Here is an 18,843-nt window from a genome sequence, read left to right on the forward strand (position 1 = left end):
CATTTTTGACATATTGTAAGCACTGATGCCTCAGTATATAATTTTTGTAGACAAGAATTCTAGAAATTTCATCTTTTTGTGAACTAGGATAGAATTCTCTCAGGTACAGGCATAGCATGCCCCAGCCTTGGATTGGGTTTCGAAGTGGACAGTCAGTAAGTCAGCAACTTTCTGAGCACGTGTTGTGCACAGGGATGGGCCTATACTCACAACATTGATGAAATAGACAAATTACTTAGGAACTAATAGAGAAAGGGGATCAAAAGCAAATTTACCAGTGCCTGTAAAAGCAAAAATGGCAAAACTTAAATGTATATATGTATTAACATATTCATTCAACATTTATTACTTGCCATGCTAAACAGCTTTCCAAAAGATGGTGAAAGCAGCAGAATGACCTTTGTGTGTGCATATACACACAACATTGTCAGTTATACATAGAAATAAGCAAGAATTATACTGAGCGAGTATAGTATCTTAAAGTGGCCTATGAACACTTTCTTGTCCAGTAATTCACCACTACCTCTGGTGCAAGAACCCAAAAGAAGAATTCACTGCATAAATACTATGCATTAGATACCTAAGATAATATTTTTCTTATGAAATGGCATGTACTAAATGCTCAATAAATGTTAGATTCCCTCCCACCAGTATTTGTTTGAAATTCTTTCTGCTTAATTTGATATTGCTGAGTAATATCCAGAATGTTTGGAATGTTTACACCACTACCACATTCTTAGACATGAAAACAAAAGACCTGGGTCCAAGGATATTCCGTATGGATACACTTTTTTTCTTCCATGGAACTGTAATCAGTTTAGTGCAAACAGAGCATTTTGCGAGAGTTGTATATGAATTGTGACTTGAATTCATTGGATTGAGAAATGATGCTTCCTGGTCATTTTGTCCATGAAGAGTTAAACAGCCAACACATAATATAAAATGAAACTAGCGGAGGGGGAGGCAAGACTTCTGGAACAGCAGAATCAGGACCTCCATAAATCCAGTGCTCCACAGAAACCATGAGAATATTGGCAAAAATATCAAAATCAACTTGTTTTAGAACTTTGGAAATTAATCAAAGGCTTGCCACAGTCTAAGGAGTTTATTCAAGAGAAACTACTAAACCTTGGTAAGTAGATCAGGGACATTTTAATTGAGTTACCCCTCCCTCCCCAGCTCTATACCAATGCCTTGAAAGCCACTAGCCTGGAGGTACCAGAGGGTCAGACAGGCTCTGAAACGCCTCACTATTTGACCTGACTCACAGTTCCCTGGAATAGCCACATTCACAGGGTGCTATGCATTTGACTGACTCAGAGTTCAACTGCACAGGACAAGTCCCGTTCCCAGGGCATTGATGAAAACAATCAGATTCAATTGTTTAACATTCCATCTGACTAACACTGCAATACCAACTGGGGCAAATAAAGTCCTGGCAAAAAATATAAAAGGGAAATCTGGGGAATGAGACTCCCATAAGGGGCTTTGAAAAGCTCTGACATATTGCTGGGAATCTAGAAAATCAGACACATGTGTAGGGCTGTGTTCATGCCCAAGAAAGACCAGAGAGGGCTCCAACCACTCATCTCTGGCTGATTTTGAAGTTCTGCACAGGTAGGAAGGGAAGACTAAGATAGACTTATACATGTACACTACCTAAGAGTTGAAGATATATCCCCAACACACATGTGCTCACACACACACACACACAAACACACACACACACACACCTTTTCAAAAGGTGGAATACTTACTGGGTCAAGTCATTTAAGGAAATCTTTTGATCAATCGGTTGCTGACCAATAAACTATAATGACCTGACCCAGTCAGTCCCTGCAAAGCCAGTCTTAAAAATAAAAATAAGAAATTTTTTTTTTTTATCTGAGAGAGAGAATGAGAGAGAGAGCATGAGAGGGGGGAGGGTCAGAGGGAGAAGCAGGCTCCCCGCCGAGCAGGGAGCCCAATGCGGGACTCGATCCCAGGACTCCAGGATCATGACCTGAGCCGAAGGCAGTCGCTTAACCAACTGAGCCACCCAGGCGCCCAAAAATAAGAAATTTTTAATAAATTAATTTAAAAGACAAAACCAAGCAGAAACTTTAGTGGCCACATACTGGAAGGAATACAGACTCTACAGAACTTGTTAGAAAAGTCACTACACAAAGAACAAGAAAACAACCACAAACTCTAGGGGCAGGGTGTTAGAAATCTGATTCCACGGAGGGGTAGACAAACCATGAGAGATGATGGACTCTGAAAAACAAACTGAGGGCTCTAGAGGGGAGGGGGGTGGGAGGATGGGTTAGCCTGGTGGTGGGTATTGAGGAGGGCACGTTCTGCATGGAGCACTGGGTGTTATATACAACAATGAATCATGGAACACTACATCTAAAACCAATGATGTAATGTATGGGGATTAACATAACAATAAAAAATTAAAAAAAAAAAACCACAACTCAAAAAAAAAAAAAAAGAAATCTGATTCCAGAGTTGCCACAACATATTATCTAAAATGTCCAGTTTTCAGGGTAAAAATATAAGTATGGGTGAGATTCAAAGAAACAGGGGAATGTGACCCATACACAGAGGGGGGAAAAGAAACAATAGAAATTGTTCCTGAGCGTGTCCCATATATTGATTTAGTAGAAAAAGATTTTAAACCAGCCAAGGAATCAAAGAAAAGTTGTCTGACAACTATATCTCATCAAATAAGTAATATCAATAAAGAGGCAAATTTCTATAAACTTAAAAACCAAATAGAAATTCCAGAGTGAGAGAGTACAACAGCTGAAGTGAAAAAAAATCACTAGAGGGGCTCAATAGATTTGAGCTGGTAGAGGTCACAGAGGTCACCACCAAAGAGTAAGTTCATGAGAAACGCAATGTTTAGAGAAAATGTCACAATGTTTTAATGTTGAAGGTCCCAAGGACCATGCATGGCAGAATGTAATTAAAATAAAGCTGGGGGACGGGGTGCCTGGGTGGCTCAGTCATTAAGCGTCTGCCTTCGGCTCAGGTCATGATCTCAGGGTCCTGGGATTGAGCCCCGCATCGGGCTCCCTGCTTGGAGGGAATCCTGCTTCTCCCTCTACCAGTCCTTCTGCTTGTGTTCCCTCTCTCGTTGTCTCCCTCTCTGTCAAATAAATAAATAAAATCTTAAAAAAAAAATAAAGCTGGGGGAAGAATAGTTACTGGTCACTAAACGGAATGGAATGTTACTAAGCTAAAAGCCTCTTGCAAGTAAGAGGTCACTGAAGACAGTGATGATCTTTCATCCCTACATGTCCAAGTTGCCAGCATGACAGATCATAGCATGGACTTACAAGAAAAGATACAAGGCCGGAGTCAGGATCAGATACTCTTGGAGCCTGCCTAGCACAGCTGGTGTAAACTCCTCTGACTTCCATAAAGACTCTCTGGGAGCTAAGCTCTTTGCATTCTTCCACAGTAGCAATCAGGGAGCCCCTGAATGATACAACCATAATGGCATCTCTGTTGTTAATGTCATATTTGGAACCAAATATCTTTCAGGGAAGCCAGGCAGCCTGGTGCCTGGAGAAGGATGGTTACCCAACCAAGAAGGATGGTTACCCAACCAAAAAGAGAAACAAAATGGTTTGAAATTCTCCCACCAGTGATTCCCTCCAAGTATAAAAGAGATTGCTTCTAGACACTTAAGAATTAGACATAGTGTGTCTTTGGTTCTTCTTGTGCCCTTTCCTGAGATCCTTTCTCAGCTCTACTATGCCCCCCACCAGCTTCTATTCCCCAGCCCTGAATTAGAGGTCAGACTCAGGCAAGTATCTAATGGTCCCTTTCCCAACTCCCCAACTCCTCTGTGGAACCATCATCACTTCAGTTTCTGGTATTAAAGGTGGTCACTTGCTATTCTAATCAACCTGCCAGTAGCCACAGTGTTTCAGGTAAGGTCATTCCCACCCCCAGCCAGCCTTCTGCCTGTATAAGCAGCAGTTTGCATTTTCCTGCAGCCCTTGCGTTGTCTCAAAAAAAAGTGAGCATTGTTCTGGAGGGACCCTCTGTCGAAATGCAAAAGTCTATATCATTTCAATTAGCCTAAAAAGGGGCATTTTTTTAAAGTTAAGACTGAAATCAAAACAATCAACTTCATGGTCTCCTGTAGCCCACCTCTAAACCAATACAATTCAGTAAAAGATTATTGCCCTACAGATCCACTGCACCTATGATTAAGGTCAGCACAGAAAGGGTTTGTCCTACTCACACTACACGGGTCTCTGAAAGGGACCATGAAACTGGTTTGCTTGAGAAGTCCCAGCTGTGCAGGGGTAATTATTGATAACATCCCCTTCTGCTCTACTACTTTTTACTGACAAGCCAACGATTCTGGGAGTCCTTGGGGCTTAACTCTTCCCCTTGTTCCTCTACTCTTATCCCAACCATCTTGAGAGGGCCTCATCTTGCCACTGCCATTTGTTTCCAGTAATATCTCTCCTTTCTCCCAGCACCCTTAAGAATGTCAGCCCTCAAGGTGCCAAGCAGTGCTGGGTCCCTTTGGGTTCTCACTGTGCCAAAGCCACACTGTATTCCTTGAAAAAGGTAAAGAAAGTCTTCATCTCCCTCTCTGCACACTGCATCACTTGGGCCCCAGAGCGGCGAATGTCTGTGGCCTGAGCCTCCCAGTGTTTCCTGACAGTTCAGTCTGCAGCCCTTCTCCACAGGCCTCAAACTTGTCTCTTTGGGGTGAACCAAGAAATACAATAGACTTCAACTGACTCTGTCCTTTCCCCCACTCTTTCCCCCCACCCAGGCTACTGCCCCCACCCCCTGCCAATCAGCAAGAATAATTAGGTTCACTGTAGCATCTGCCCCACCAGCACAGCAGACCTGAACACCTGCTGTTACAGGTTGAATTGTGTCACCCAAAAATAGATGTTGATGTTCTAACCCGTGGTACCTGAAATGTGGCCTTAATTGGAAAAAGGATCTTTGCAGCTATAATCAAGTTAAGATGAGGCCAGTAAGGTGGGCCCTAGTGCAATATGACTGCTGTCCTTATAAGAAGAGAAAAAAAACCATGTGAGGACAGTGACAGAGAACACCATGTGACAAAGAATGTCAAGGATGGATGACCACCGCCAGGAGCCAGGAAGAGGCAAGGGAGGATTCTACCCAGAGTCTCAGAGGGAGCATAGTGGCTGACACCTTGGTTTTGAACTTCTTGCCTCCAGAACTGTGAGAGAATAAATTTCTGTTGTTTTAAGCCACCCAATTTATGGTAACTTGTTACAGCAGCCCTGGGAAACTAAGACACCCACTTGGCAGAAGCTGGGACCCTCCACCGTACCTGTTCTGACATGGCATAAATGCACTCCACCTCATTATGCTTCACTTCTCTGACCTTCTATTTGCCAACCACAGAAAGTTAAGGGACAAAGCAGCAAATATTGCTTCTTCTAAGGATAAGGGAGTGGGCCAAGAGGCCAACTCATTTTCTGTTATTTTTTCGAAACCCGCCAACATTGATGCTCAGCAGCCTCGTTACTCTAGGAGATAAAAAGGCTCCCATCCTTTGTTGTTGGATAAACTACAACCAGGGCACTGGAGTGAGTTTGGGTAGAGGTGTGGGGCAGAACAAAACATGAAAAGGGAATTGCCCATTTGACACCTTCAGAGTGATATGCTCACATATTGTCTTGATATCAAATCCAGATCAGCTGGGAGGTCTCATCCTCCTCCTAAAGTGTGCACAGAGAAACACACATTTCCATTAAATGCCAAGGTCACCTGTGGGGTGCTTTGGCAGAGCTGTGTGGAGAAGTTGTACAGCACCTGCCTACATATGTTTGGCCCAGTGCCCTCTCCCTGCTTCCCCTCTGATCAGAAACACATTTATCTGCAACTTTTTTAAGTCAGAAAAATAAAGAATCTTTCCTAGACTGTTCTGATTTTTTAAAACCAATTCCAGACCATGCACAATATTTTTGCTGAATTTCCATTATGACATCCTACTGAATTTATTCTGTTCAGATAGGGCCTAAAGGGAAATTCACCATCAATAGATAGGAATATCTATTGCTGCACAGCTGAGCTCTTCTCTCATTCCTCCCCACTCCCCTTTCTTTGCTACTTTTCTTTCTCTCCTCTCTCAGGTTTAGCCCTTCCCCTGATCTGATCAGTCTCCCTCCCTGATTCACCTCATCCTTCCTTTCTCCTCCCCCAGCCTCAACAACCATCATAGCCAGCCCAAGGCAAGTCAGGAAATAGGAAATTTGTTCTTCAGGACATTGTGTGCCCTTTGATGTACCTCTCCTCCCCTCAGCTCACCAGTGCTGGGTATCTAATGGTAGTGCATACCTTTCAGTGCCTTCGTTTTCCTATTTGTATAAAAAGACTTATTCTTTTGATTTGTAAACTAAAGAAAATAATGCCATCTTCAAGGGAGTTGTTGCAAGGATTAAAATGTATGAGTGTCTAAAACTGTGGACCCTCCAAAACTGTTACCTCCCTCCCGCATTCCAGCCCTCCTCACACTCTGCCTCCTCCCCACTCTCCATCCCAGGTCCTGATACTGGCCATAGTATGATTTTTAAAGCAAGATGGAGCCTCATTCAAGAACACTTATTTTATTTAGGAAAGGACAGGTGTTGGCAAGGATGTGGAGAAAGGGGAACCCTCTTACACTGGTGGTAGGAATGCAAGCTTATTTGGGCACTCTGGAAAACAGTATGGAGATTCCTCAAAAAGTTAAAAATAGAGCTACCCTACGACCCAGCAACTGCACTACTAGGGATTTATCCAAAGGATACAAACATAATGATCCAAAGGGGTACCTGCACCCCAATGTTTATAGCAGCAATGTCCACAATAGCCAAAATATGAAAAGAACCCAGATGTCCATCAACAGATGAATGGATAAAGACGATGTGGTATATATATACAATGGACTATCACTCAGCCATCAGAAAAAAATGAAATCTTGTCATTTGCAACAACATGGATGAAACTAGAGGGTATTAGCTAAGCAAAATAAGTCAATCAATCAGAGAAAGACAATTATATGATGTCACTCATATGTGGAATTTAAGAAACAAAACAGATGAACATAGGGGAAAGAGGGAAAAATAAAACAAGATGAAATCAGAGAGGGAGACAAACCATAAGAGACTCTTAACTCTAGGAAATAAACTGAAGATTGCTGGAGGGGAGGTGGGTGAGGGGATGGGGTAACTGGGTGATGGGCATTAAGGAAGGCACTTGATATAGTAAGCACTGAGTGTTATATGCAACTGATGAATCATTAAACTCTACCTATGAAACTAATAATAGACTATATGTTAATTAATTGAATTTAAATAAGAAAGAACACTTATTTCAGATCTTATTTCTAATTGATGAACAAAAGCCTTTAATATTTGATCAAGGCATTTCAGCCTTGGGGGGATGGGAATCAGAAAAAGAGGGACCTCCTCTGTCCAGGGAAAATGCCCATCCACGTGGCTCTATGACTTCACAGCTCACCTTGCTCCCTCCATGTTGGGTCACCTCTGGTGAGAGAGAGACAGAAGCAAAGACAGGCACATAGAAGGTTATAGTCCATTTATCCAAGTGTCCACTAGCTACTCTGACTTTGTTCCCTGCACCCCAATCCTAGCATATGGTAGTGAGAGATGTCCCTCTCTGCTGACTTCATTCAAACATGTCCTAACTTAAATTCTAAAAAAAAAAAAAAATGCTTGAGAATTTCTAACCCCTCTCCTTGCCAAGTTCAAGCCCCCCTATTGGAAGAGTGGGGGGTTCCATACATGTATTAGTTCAATACTTACCAAAGCTCCCTTGCTTCCAACAGATTGACCAGTATACCCCAGATGTCACCTGAGGCTTTCTCAACCTCAAGAACCTATATCACTTGACGTGAGCCCTCAACTCCATGGTCCATGACAGTCCAAACTCCCCATGGTTTCTGAAAGTTCCTTTGGGTATATTTCCATGAGATCTCTTCCAATTCTGCCATCAGTATTGAGCAAACTATTTGTTTCACCCCACACTAATCCAGTCACAAACTTGGCCTTTTCTTCACCTTCCACAAAGAAATCTGTTCTTGTAAACTGATGTGTGAGTTTGGTAATTTCACTGGTCAAGGGGAGTGTCCCATCACGTACTGTATGACTTCCCACGACCTGATGGCCCTTTACTCTCCCTCCTCCACAACTTCTCAGCAGTTCACAAATTTATTTTTCTTTTTTTTTAAGATTTATTTATTTATTTATTTTAGAGCAATAGATAGAGAGAGGGAGAGAGAAAGAGAGAGCGCATGAACTGGGGAGAGGGGCAGAGAGAAAAAAATCTCAAGGAGACTCCCCGCTGAGCATGGAGCCTAACGTAGGACTTAATCTCAGGACCCTGAGATCATGACTTGAGCTGAAATCAAGAGTCGATGCTTAACCAACTGATCCACCCAGGCACTACAACAAATTTCTTTTTCTGCCTCCCAGAGAGTAGCTTCACTCTCTTCTCTCAGCCTTAAAGCCCACTAACACCAGACCCCAAAAGAGTGAGCATTTGCCTAAGAGAAATCACTGGAAAATTGTTAGAAATCAACTGTCCTCCTAATACACAGACATAGGACAACTCTCCCTAGGAGACTCTGCAAGGAAAGAGAGTCATAGATGCTGACCCAGAGTGAGACAGGGATTAATGTAGATAATCCAGTTGAGGAGTGGGGAAGGAAGACTGGGGAAGAGAAAGGGATAAAGGAATGCCATGACTCATAGACTGTTAAAGGCCAGCTCAGAAACTTAACCAGACATCTGCCATCTCTTTGCCCTGCTGCCCTATCTGCAAAGTGTTATACTCAGGACTGAGTCCTCATTCTTACTTAAAGATACCAAAGATGAAACCAATTCCTCCAAAGCAGAAGAACTTTATGCAATGTGTTCAGTATTTTGAAAGAGACATAAACTTTTTTTACTACACTAGGGCATTAATTAGTAAATCTCAACCGGACTAATGTGCTAAATAGCATCCCAGGGAATGAATGTCAGGGTAATTTGGTTATAGCTTTGGTCACCTTACCAATGGCCCAAACTGATTCAGCTGGTTATGCTGGCTTCCTATGAAAGGAAAAGATAGAAATGTCTGCAGGTAGAAGAGGGCAATTGTGAGCATAGGAATAGCTGTGTTTACTTATAAGAACCTTCCAGCATGTTTTCATGGTCTCTTAAGGTGAGAACATATACATTTATCTTAGAGGAGAGGATGTATTTCCCAAAACCCCCTGTTCTCATATTGTTAAGTCCTATATCCCTCTCCCCTGCCACTTCTCTTTGCCTGTAAAGTCTCTCTACTGTTCCCAATATAGTTAATAAAAGCCAATGAATGTAGGGGTAATAACATAGTTATAGCCTGTGCTGATATTGACCTGGCTTGACCTGATGGGCTAAAGTGCTATGGGGAACCTACCTCACACACACCTCTATGATTCTGGTTTCTGCTAAACATTTATAAAGTGTTGAGGAATCAAATCAGTGAATGTTTCTGCTGTTTTGGACTAATGGCCTGTTTCAGATTAACACCAATCAAAGGAACAAAATAAAAAAAAAAAAGTTTAGAATTTGCAAAATAATAATAATAAAGTAAAGAAGAACACAATTTCATGTTGATGTAGAGTCTAGGGAAAGCAGAGAGCATCAGTCTGAATACCTTCAGGTCTACAGTTTCCTTGGGGAGTAAAGTCTTCAGGTTTCTGTTTATTCCTTGGTATTGAACAGTGAGATGATAAAGCATAAGTTAAGCAAAGATCTTCCTCCACATGCCTTTAGACAAATTGTCACCCAAGGGACCCGTGATGTAAACAGAACACAGCACATGTAATCTAATTGGGTTTCCAAGCCATTGGTGTGACCATAAGCCCTCTCTGTTCTTGCAGAAGGAGAAAGAGGGACAGAAAAGGACAGAGAGAGAAAGAGGAAGTTTGAAAAGTGACTCTTAGGCTTCCTAAAGCCAGGCCTTTTCCATGTGGATTTTCAATGTGGATTTTCTGTGAATACTTGATTAAAGAGCTGCTTCACAGAGAAAGAAATCAGGAAGAAAGAAAAAGAATTCCAAATGTTAGTTGTAAAGAAGTGATTAGATTATTCATCATTTTTAATTTATCCTTACAACACGTATGCACACATGCCACTAATACAGATAATCTAGAACTGACCTTAAGAACAAAAAGAAAACATAAGACCAGTGCTTGGAACTTCACTTTAAAAGAAAGGATGAATGGATAAAGAAGATGTGGTATATATACAGATATATATATACAATGGAATATTATGCAGCCATCAAAAGGAATGAAATCTTGCCATTTGCAATGACGTGGATGGAACCGGAGGGGATTATGCTGAGTGAAATAAGTCAATCAGAGAAAGACATGTATCATATGACCTCACTGATATGAGGAATTCTTAATCTCAGGAAACAAACTGAGGGTTGCTGGAGGGGTGGGGGGTGGGAGGGATGGGGTGGTTGGGTGATAGACATTGGGGAGGTTATGTGCTATGGTGAGTGCTGTGAATTGTGTAAGACTGTTGAATCACAGACCTGTACCTCAGAAACAAATAATACATTATATGTTAAAAGAAGAAGAAGAAGAAGAAGAATATAGCAGGAGGGGAAGAATGAAGGGGGTGAAATCGGAGGGGGAGATGAACCATGAGAGACTATGGACTCTGAGAAACAAACTGAGGGTTCTAGAGGGCAGGGGGGTGGGGGATGGGTTAGCCTGGTGATGGGTATTAAAGAGGGCACATTCTGCATGGAGCACTGCGTGTTATATGCAAACAATGAATCATGGAACACTACATCAAAAACTAATGATGTAATGTATGGTGATTAACATAATAAAATTTAATTTAATTTTTAAAAAAAGGAAAAAAATAATAAAAGAAAGGGTGTCGGGGCACCTGGGTGGCTCAGTTGGTTAAGCGTCTGACTCTTGGTTTCAGCTCAGGTCATGATCTCAGGGTCAGAGGATCGAGCTCTGAGTCGGGGCTCTCTGCTCAGCAGGAAATCTGCTTAAGATTGTCTCTCCCTCTCCCGTTGCCCCTCCCCCCACTCACACAGGCGCTCTCTCTCTCTCTCAGATCTTTTAAAAAAATAAAAATAAATTAAAAAGCATCAAGTTATAAAGATCCTTCCCCATCAACAATAATGTCAATGATGTCTGAGAAGATCCAAAGCAAAGTCCAGACCAACTCAGCTTCAGAAGCCTCCTAAATCAGCCCCATCCAAAGTATGGGGCTGGAAAAACACACTCACAATCCTGCCCACTGTAACCATGGTTGCAAGCAATGGAGCTGGAGGGTGCTGAGGAAAATGGTGAAAGGGAATATACAGCTTGCTGCCAGATTCCGGACAGGGGTTGCCAAGAACGAACACACTCAAATTACCAAAAAATTCCATCCTGCCAGAGATTTGGGTGATTTGATGGCAGAATGCACAACCTGCACATTTTGAAGGGCTCTGTTATCAAAGCCAGAGCAACTCATGACCATTAGTAATGTGCTTGTCCTCATATCAATCACAAAGGCAGATCCTGCTTTTTCAAGCTGATTGCACTCAGTCCTAATAATGGGGATATTTTGGTTCTCTTAAGAACAGGCATCAGCAAACTTCTTCTATAAAGGTCAAAGAGTAAATATTTTAGACTTTACAGGCCATATAGCCTCTATCACAATTATTTAACTATGTTGTTGAATCCCAAAAGTTCTGTTAAGCAAAGATCTTCCTCCACATGCCTTTAGACAAATTGTCACCCAAGGGACCCATGATGTAAACAGAACACAGCACATGTAATCTAATTGGGTTATATATATATATATCTATATATATATATATATACACACACATATATGACTGATGATGGCTGGGTTTCAATCAACCTTTATTTACAATAATAGACAATGGCCAGATATGATTCACAGGCTGTAGTTTGTTAAGCCTTGCTGTAGACAATCAACTTGCAGCTCCAACATGCTCCCAGAATGGCTGATGCATCGTTCACAGTGGACGTGAATAGAGATGGACTTCTGTGTTAGTATCATGCACGTGCACTCACTCAGATCAACTCTCAACGTAACATTCTGGTAGATTCAAAGTGGCTGCAGATTCTCTGAACTTCTTTTGGAAAAGGTAAGATCTTTCTTCTCTGATTTAATTGGAGCTATCTATGTGATTGCATGACCAATAGAATGCAGCACAAAGGATATTGTATCCCTTTCCAGGCCTAGGCTCTGAAAGACTGGCAGTTTCTCATTCTTTTATTTTTTTGGAACATTTGTTTGTGGAATCCAGCTGCCATGCTGTAAGAAAGTCCAAACAGTCCCATAGAAAGGCCCTCATGGAGAGGAACTGAGGCTCCTGGCCAACAGCCTCAGCTGGGCTCCCAGCCTAGCCCCTAAAACACCCTTAATAAGATCCTTTATATATTCTGTTATCTGCTGTTCAGATGCAGTCCAGTAGGATACTCCAAGGTCTTGGCGAATGACAAAGCCACTAGGTGAAGGAGCCTGGGTCCCTGAGGAATTGAATGGAGCAGAGACATTTCCCTCAACCTGCATCCTACCAACCCATTGCCATCCATCTGCCCTGGACAATGACAAACCTTTACTTACTACGTCACTGGGATTTTTAAGGTTGTTACATACTCCCAAAGTTGGCATACTCTAAAGAAGAAGGAAACAAGGAAGGTAGGCCACAGTGGACCAGTATTACAGCAAGACAGCAGAACTCAAGAAAAGGGAAGAATTGGGCGCCTGAGTGGCTCAGATGGTTAAGCGTCTGCCTACGGCTCAGGTCATGATCCCAGGGTCCTGGGATCGAGTCCCGCATCGGGCTCTCTGCTCCTTGGGAGCCTGCTTCTCCCTCTGCCTCTCTCTCTCTCTCTGTCTCTCATGAATAAATAAATAAAATCTTTAAAAAAAAAAAAAAAAGAAAAGGGAAGAATTGACAGTATTTCCAAATACAAATCAGTAGAGCTCCATGATTGTAACATACTGTGAATTGGAGCCTTCTGGGCTCTAGATCTTAAATGAAAAGTAGGAGTTGTTTACTCAGTGAGACCTACTCAGCCATAGAGCTTATTTATACAGGTCTGACCAGATGCCCTTAATAGATGGGGCTTTTTCCCCAGCTGGTCTTACGGAAGCAAAATTGACAGGCAGTGGGCCATGAGCTATGACTGAGAGCTGTTGACAGCTTCCCCTCTACCCCTCATACACACAAGACCTGAAATTGCTCATTACTTCTTTTGTTAAAGAAATGTAATGTCCCAGTATATATGGGAAAACTATCTGAAAAGACTTATACTTTAGACCTGAGGTCAGCAAATTATGGCCCCAGGGCCAGATTCAGCTTGCTGCCTATTTTTGTATGGTACATGAGTGAAGAATAGTTTTCATGTTTGTAAATGGTTGAAAAAATTCAAAAAAAAGAAAAATATTCTATGGCAAATGAAAACTATATGAAATTCATGTTTTAGTGTTCCATGAATAATGGTTTATTGGAACAGAGGTATGCTGTATTGTCTACAGCTGCTTTTGCAAAATGGCAGAGTCAAGTAATTGTGATAGAGACCACATGGCCCACAAAGCCTAAAATATTTACTATCAAACCCTTTAAAGAAAAAGTTTGCGGGGGGGGGCGCCTGGGTGGCTCAGTTGGTTAAGCGGCTGCCTTCAGCTCAGGTCATGATCCCAGAGTCCTGGGGTCAAGCCCCACATCGTCCGGTTCCCTGCTCGGCGGGGAGTCTGCTTCTCCCTCTCTCTCTGCCTGCCTCTCTGCCTACTTGTGATCTCTCTCTATCTCTCTGTCAAATAAATAAAAATCTTAAAAAAAAAGTTTGGGGGTGCCTGGGTGGCTCAGTCATTAAGCATCTGCCTTCGGCTCAGTTCATGATCCCAGGGTCCTGGGATCGAGCCCCGCATCGGGCTCCCTGCTCAGCAGAGAGCCTGCTTCTCCCTCTCCCACTCCCACTGCTTGTGTTCCCTATCTCACTGTGTCTCTCTCTGTCAAATAAATAAATTAAATCTTTAAAAGAAAAGAAAAAAAAAAGTTTGCAGGTCCTTGCTTTAGACCATTGTGATCCATGAACCCTTCATCCTGAATTAATTTACTAGATTGGCCCCTCCTCTAACAAGCTCTGAGGAAACAGTACGTTATCCCGCCATCTTAATAAGGAGGTGGGAGGCAGAATAAGGAGAGTATCAAAGAGCTCAGGAGCATGTCACACTCCCCAGGAAGTGAGTGACAATAAGGGGTCTCAGTGTCAAGGGGAGTCATGAGGCACCTGGGAAAAGGATGTCTGACCCAGTGAAGTAGTCAGTGAACAAAAGGGAAGGAAAAAAGTGGGAAAAAGAAATTAAAATGTTCCTTGAGTTAGTCCCAATGCCCCCAGCCTGTCAACATATCCACTGATTTTACTGTTATTAAAGTAAAACAAACTGATCAAGAGTCATTTATAAAGTAGCTTTTTTAAAAAAAGAATTTTTAAAAGGGCAGACTAACTCATTGTAATACAACATTTTCCAGGTTTGTGAAAAAATTTTCATTCAACGCTAATATAATTTCAAATGACAATGTCCCCAAACCTGCTCTCTCAGTGCTGATCAGCCTAATCAGCCACATGTTCCTAGCCGAATTCCTTTCCTACCTGCTTCTTCATGAGGAGCAGGGTCTCATCCTGGATTTCCATGGAGTAAAAACAACAGCAACAAAAAAACCCCATGGAAACTTCAAAGAATTCCACATTCAGGCCAGTTCTGTAGCCACGCCCCTAAGACCTCCTCAATTTGGCTTTGGTAGTGCCCAGGAGAGCCAGTAAGGGATTAGGAAAAACAAAAATCTTTGTTCATGCTCCGATCGCCAATCTGACATCAACCCAGAGTTACAGTCTGGATAGTTGGCATAGTTGCACTCAGGTAGATTAACTTCTAGGGGATTTGTTCTCAGTAATCTTTATTTTCAAGTGGTTGGGAAAAGCTTCAAAGCAACAACTACAATTCATGAACTTGTTTTAAAAAATAATACCAATTTGACATCTGTGTGAACTTCAACTGCAAACAGAGACAAGGAAAGAAACCTTTAAATAAAACCTCTCCCATCCCACTCCTACTTTCTTCCGCACGTTTCCATGTTCTTTCATACACTTGCCCCCAACTTTTCACTAACTCCCTCATCTCTCTAAAATCCCCCTGACCCACAACCCTTCCTCTAAGGCAGTCAGTGACCAGCACCTCCTAAGATGTCCTGGGAAGACTGCAAGAAGCATGCTTTTATTAAAAATTTAAAAACTGGGGCGCCTGGGTGGTTCAGATGGTTAAGCATCTGCCTTCGGCTCAGGTCACGATCCCAGGGTCCTGGGATCGAGCCCCACATCAGGCTCCTGACTCAGCGGGGAGTCTGCTTCTTCCTCTCCCTCTGCCTCTCCCACTGCTCATGCTCTCTCTCTCTCTGTATCTCTGTGTCTCAAATGAATAAATAAAATCTTAAAAAAAACAAATTTAAAAACTAGGGGCACCTGGGGGGCTCAGTCAGTTAAGTGTCTGACTCTTGATTTCAGCACAGGTCATGATCTCGGGGTTGTGAGACTGAGTCCTGAGTAGGGCTCTGCACTCAGTGGGAGTCTGCTTAACGATTCTTTCTTTCCCTCTGCCCCTCCCTCCCATCACACTAACTTGCTCTTTCTCTCTAAAAATAAATAAATAAATAAATATTTGTAAAATTTTAAAAAGTAAATATCCTTTAAAGACCACCAGTGAACTTAACAAGGAAAATGAGAAGCACCGCCCTATATGCCATCAGCACTTAAGACCATATCAATGCTGGTCCTAAGCATGAAGAGGCAATGATCTGATACACAAAAACAAAGATGCAAAATATGGTAGTGAACCACAACGTAGGCTAAGACTAGAAAGAAAGTGAGGCATAACTACGCTCAGTCAGGTCATCTCTCACATGAAGCAAGTGGTAGAACCAACCCTGGGTTGTTTCTTCCATTCCCAGTCTACTGATACTCCCCACTCCCTCTAGGTTTTCTTCCTGCTGTTGCCTGCTTCCCCAGGTCTGTTGTCTTCAGAAGGATACAAACCAGCCAAGCATTTCACCTACTAATTGATTAATGCCTTATAAACTCTGTTGTTTTATGTGCAATTGCATTAAAGTTTCTCATGGAATGCCACACAGGTGCTTCTTATAGAATGGAATCAATAAGTTATTACATTCTTCTAAGTGTGACCCACCTTAAATATCTAAGTAAATTGAATCCCCAAAGAAAGCCTATAATAATCTTTTTAGCAAAGCAAATAATAGGCTCCCAACCTATTCAATTTATTGCTGATTATTGATGTTTAGAATTGGCTTTTCCTAAGACTATTTCCCTAACTTCAGATCTAGCAAAGAAGTTCCCTGATAGGGAACTAAGATTAGTCTATAGGGAACTGGGACTATTGAATTATAAATGAAGATTATGACCTAATGTAAATATACAGAGTTAGATCAGTGAGCCAACTTAGCACTGCATAGGAACCCATTCCAACTTCATTCACAAAATATGGTTTACATAAACTGCATCATACAAACAGGCATGTTTAGCCTAAAAAGAATGGGGGTGTTGACTGGAAAAGGTTTATGTAGAGATGTGGTTTGGATATTTCCACTGTAGAATCACTGAATTTCTCATGTCTGATTTTACTATTATGCATTCTGTATAATACACACCAAATTTTATTTCACATATCACTGGCTGGCAGGAAACCAACTAAACCATAAAATAACTCAAAGCGTCAGAGAGAAGTTAACCTGGCCCTAATCAGCCACTGGTGTGGTTTACTCTAGCTAATTGCAGTAGTTGACATAGCATATTACAAGCAATGTAGTTCAACTGAAAAAATGGGAACTATCCATGAATTCTATATGCTCTAACCAGAGAGGAAGACGAACTATAAGAGACTCTTAATCTCAGGAAACAAACTGAGTGTTGCTGGAGTGGAAGGGGGTGGGAGGGTTGGGATGGCTGGGTGATGGACACTGGGGAGGGTATGTGCTATGGTAAGCGCTGTGAATTGTGTAAGACTGATGAATCACAGACCTGTTACCCCTGAAACAAATAATATATTATACATTAATAAAAAGAAAAAAATGGGAACTATCCCTGGTTAACATCCAATGTTATGGAACAATGCTACACTTAGTCTAAAAATGTCAGCTACTAAGAGAAGAGTCAGTGATAAGGGCAGAAAAATTGAGCTGGGATTTGAAAAAGACAAATTGCAAGTGACTATGGAAGAAAGCAACTTATCTAGTGTGTGACTGTCCCCTGGGGTCTTGGTAAATACAAAGCTGTTCTGTCTCGGTGGCCTCGGGTGAAAACTGACTACATAGCAATCACCTGAGGATGATTTTAAATACACATGGGGAGGCCCCACCCAAATCAATTGAATCAAATATCTGAAAATGAGTCTTGGCATCTTTATTTCTTAGAAGCTCTTTAAGAGATTCAAACATGCAGCCAGCATTGAGAACCACTGCATCTATTCCAGGGACCTTCCAAAGTTCAAAACCCCCAAAGGGGAGATGAGCAACCCCAAGATGGTTTCCAGGGTAATTGGAGGCAGCAGCCCAGCAGTTATGAAAACCACTTCTAGATGCTTCGTTGCTCTAACAACCAGCCTTTCCAGGGAAGACATCCTGAGTTGCCATGTACTCCCATTTCCAATCCATACGCAAATTTCTCCCCAGCTCCAGTTTTCTAAGATCTGCTAAGGAGGTAATTACCCAAATGAGAAGAGAAAGTGTATGATATGAAACTGAAAGCCATCAAAGATCAACAATTTTGACTGCGCAGTTATTACAAGCATACTCTTTTGCTTACATAGTGCCTAGGCTGAGGGGATATTTAAAATATCCTTAGGTTGCTGAGTCTCCTCCAGGTGCTATGAAGGATGATGGAATTTCTTTCTTAGAATGTTTTAAAAGTTCTGGAAGCCCCATTTCTAGTAAGTTTTCCTTCCTACCACTGAATTCATGAAAAAGCAGAGAATCCAAAGTTATATCCCTTAAATACACAATATTTTCAGTCTTTCAGACATGTTGAAGATCTGTTAACTACCAACAGATGTGTTATATAATGGTTTTCTTTGGACAAAATTAAAGCTATTCAACCCCCCAAATCCCTCTAGCTGATTCAAGGTGTCTTGAATCCAAAGCATAGCTAATTTTGTGCTTGCTCCACTGTGGCTAATTAAAATATGCTTTAGGTGGTTCAGCATATTTTCCTGTGCAACTTGCCCCCCTGAGCTGGTCTAGTTCTCTCCTTCCTTCCTTTTATTTCTGTGATTCACCCAAGGATTATGTTATTTGAGAAAGCATGGTTCAAAGAATAATTACTGGCTAACTCTAGTTGGAATGCAGTATTAATCCTTAATTTATTCTTTTGAGAAAGTCATGCTCAAACATCCATCCTTTCATTTGTCTTCCATAGAGAGCTAAGCTTTCAGACCAAATTGTGTTAATGGTAGCTTCCCAAATGGAATTCCAGCCTGCTTCCAGACTCAGGCACCATAAGGATGCAAGTGGATGAGAACAAGCTAAATTTGAATTGAGTCAGAAGCTTCTGGACATTACTTTCACTAAATAATCTTGTAGCAACCACATCTAATGAAAATCAGATCTCATTCAGAGGAGGGAAATTTGCTTTCCTGAGTAAAACTAAATTGGTCCCATAAGATCTATTACCCCAAGAACTAAAGGTCCTGTCTACACAGTCCTAAATGAAGTGGTCAATGAATTTAGCCAAAATCCCTAATAAAAACCAAAATA

The 18,843-nt window shown here is 41.7% G+C and overlaps 1 long non-coding RNA gene across 1 annotated transcript in view; it reads right to left on the minus strand.

The window, feature by feature from the left end:
- Positions 1–7,339: 7,339 nt before the first annotated feature.
- LOC118001226 overlaps positions 7,340–18,843 on the minus strand; it is a 21,829-nt gene continuing 10,325 nt past the window's right edge. Inside the window, exon 3 of the long non-coding RNA XR_004676648.1 lies at positions 7,340–7,526. This is a non-coding gene — a long non-coding RNA (uncharacterized LOC118001226). The remainder of the gene's footprint in view (positions 7,527–18,843) is intronic.

Source organism: Mirounga leonina, unplaced genomic scaffold (genome assembly GCF_011800145.1).
Source record: "Mirounga leonina isolate KUSES-001 unplaced genomic scaffold, KU_Mleo_1.0 Mir_53, whole genome shotgun sequence".
Lineage (NCBI taxonomy): Eukaryota > Metazoa > Chordata > Mammalia > Carnivora > Phocidae > Mirounga > Mirounga leonina.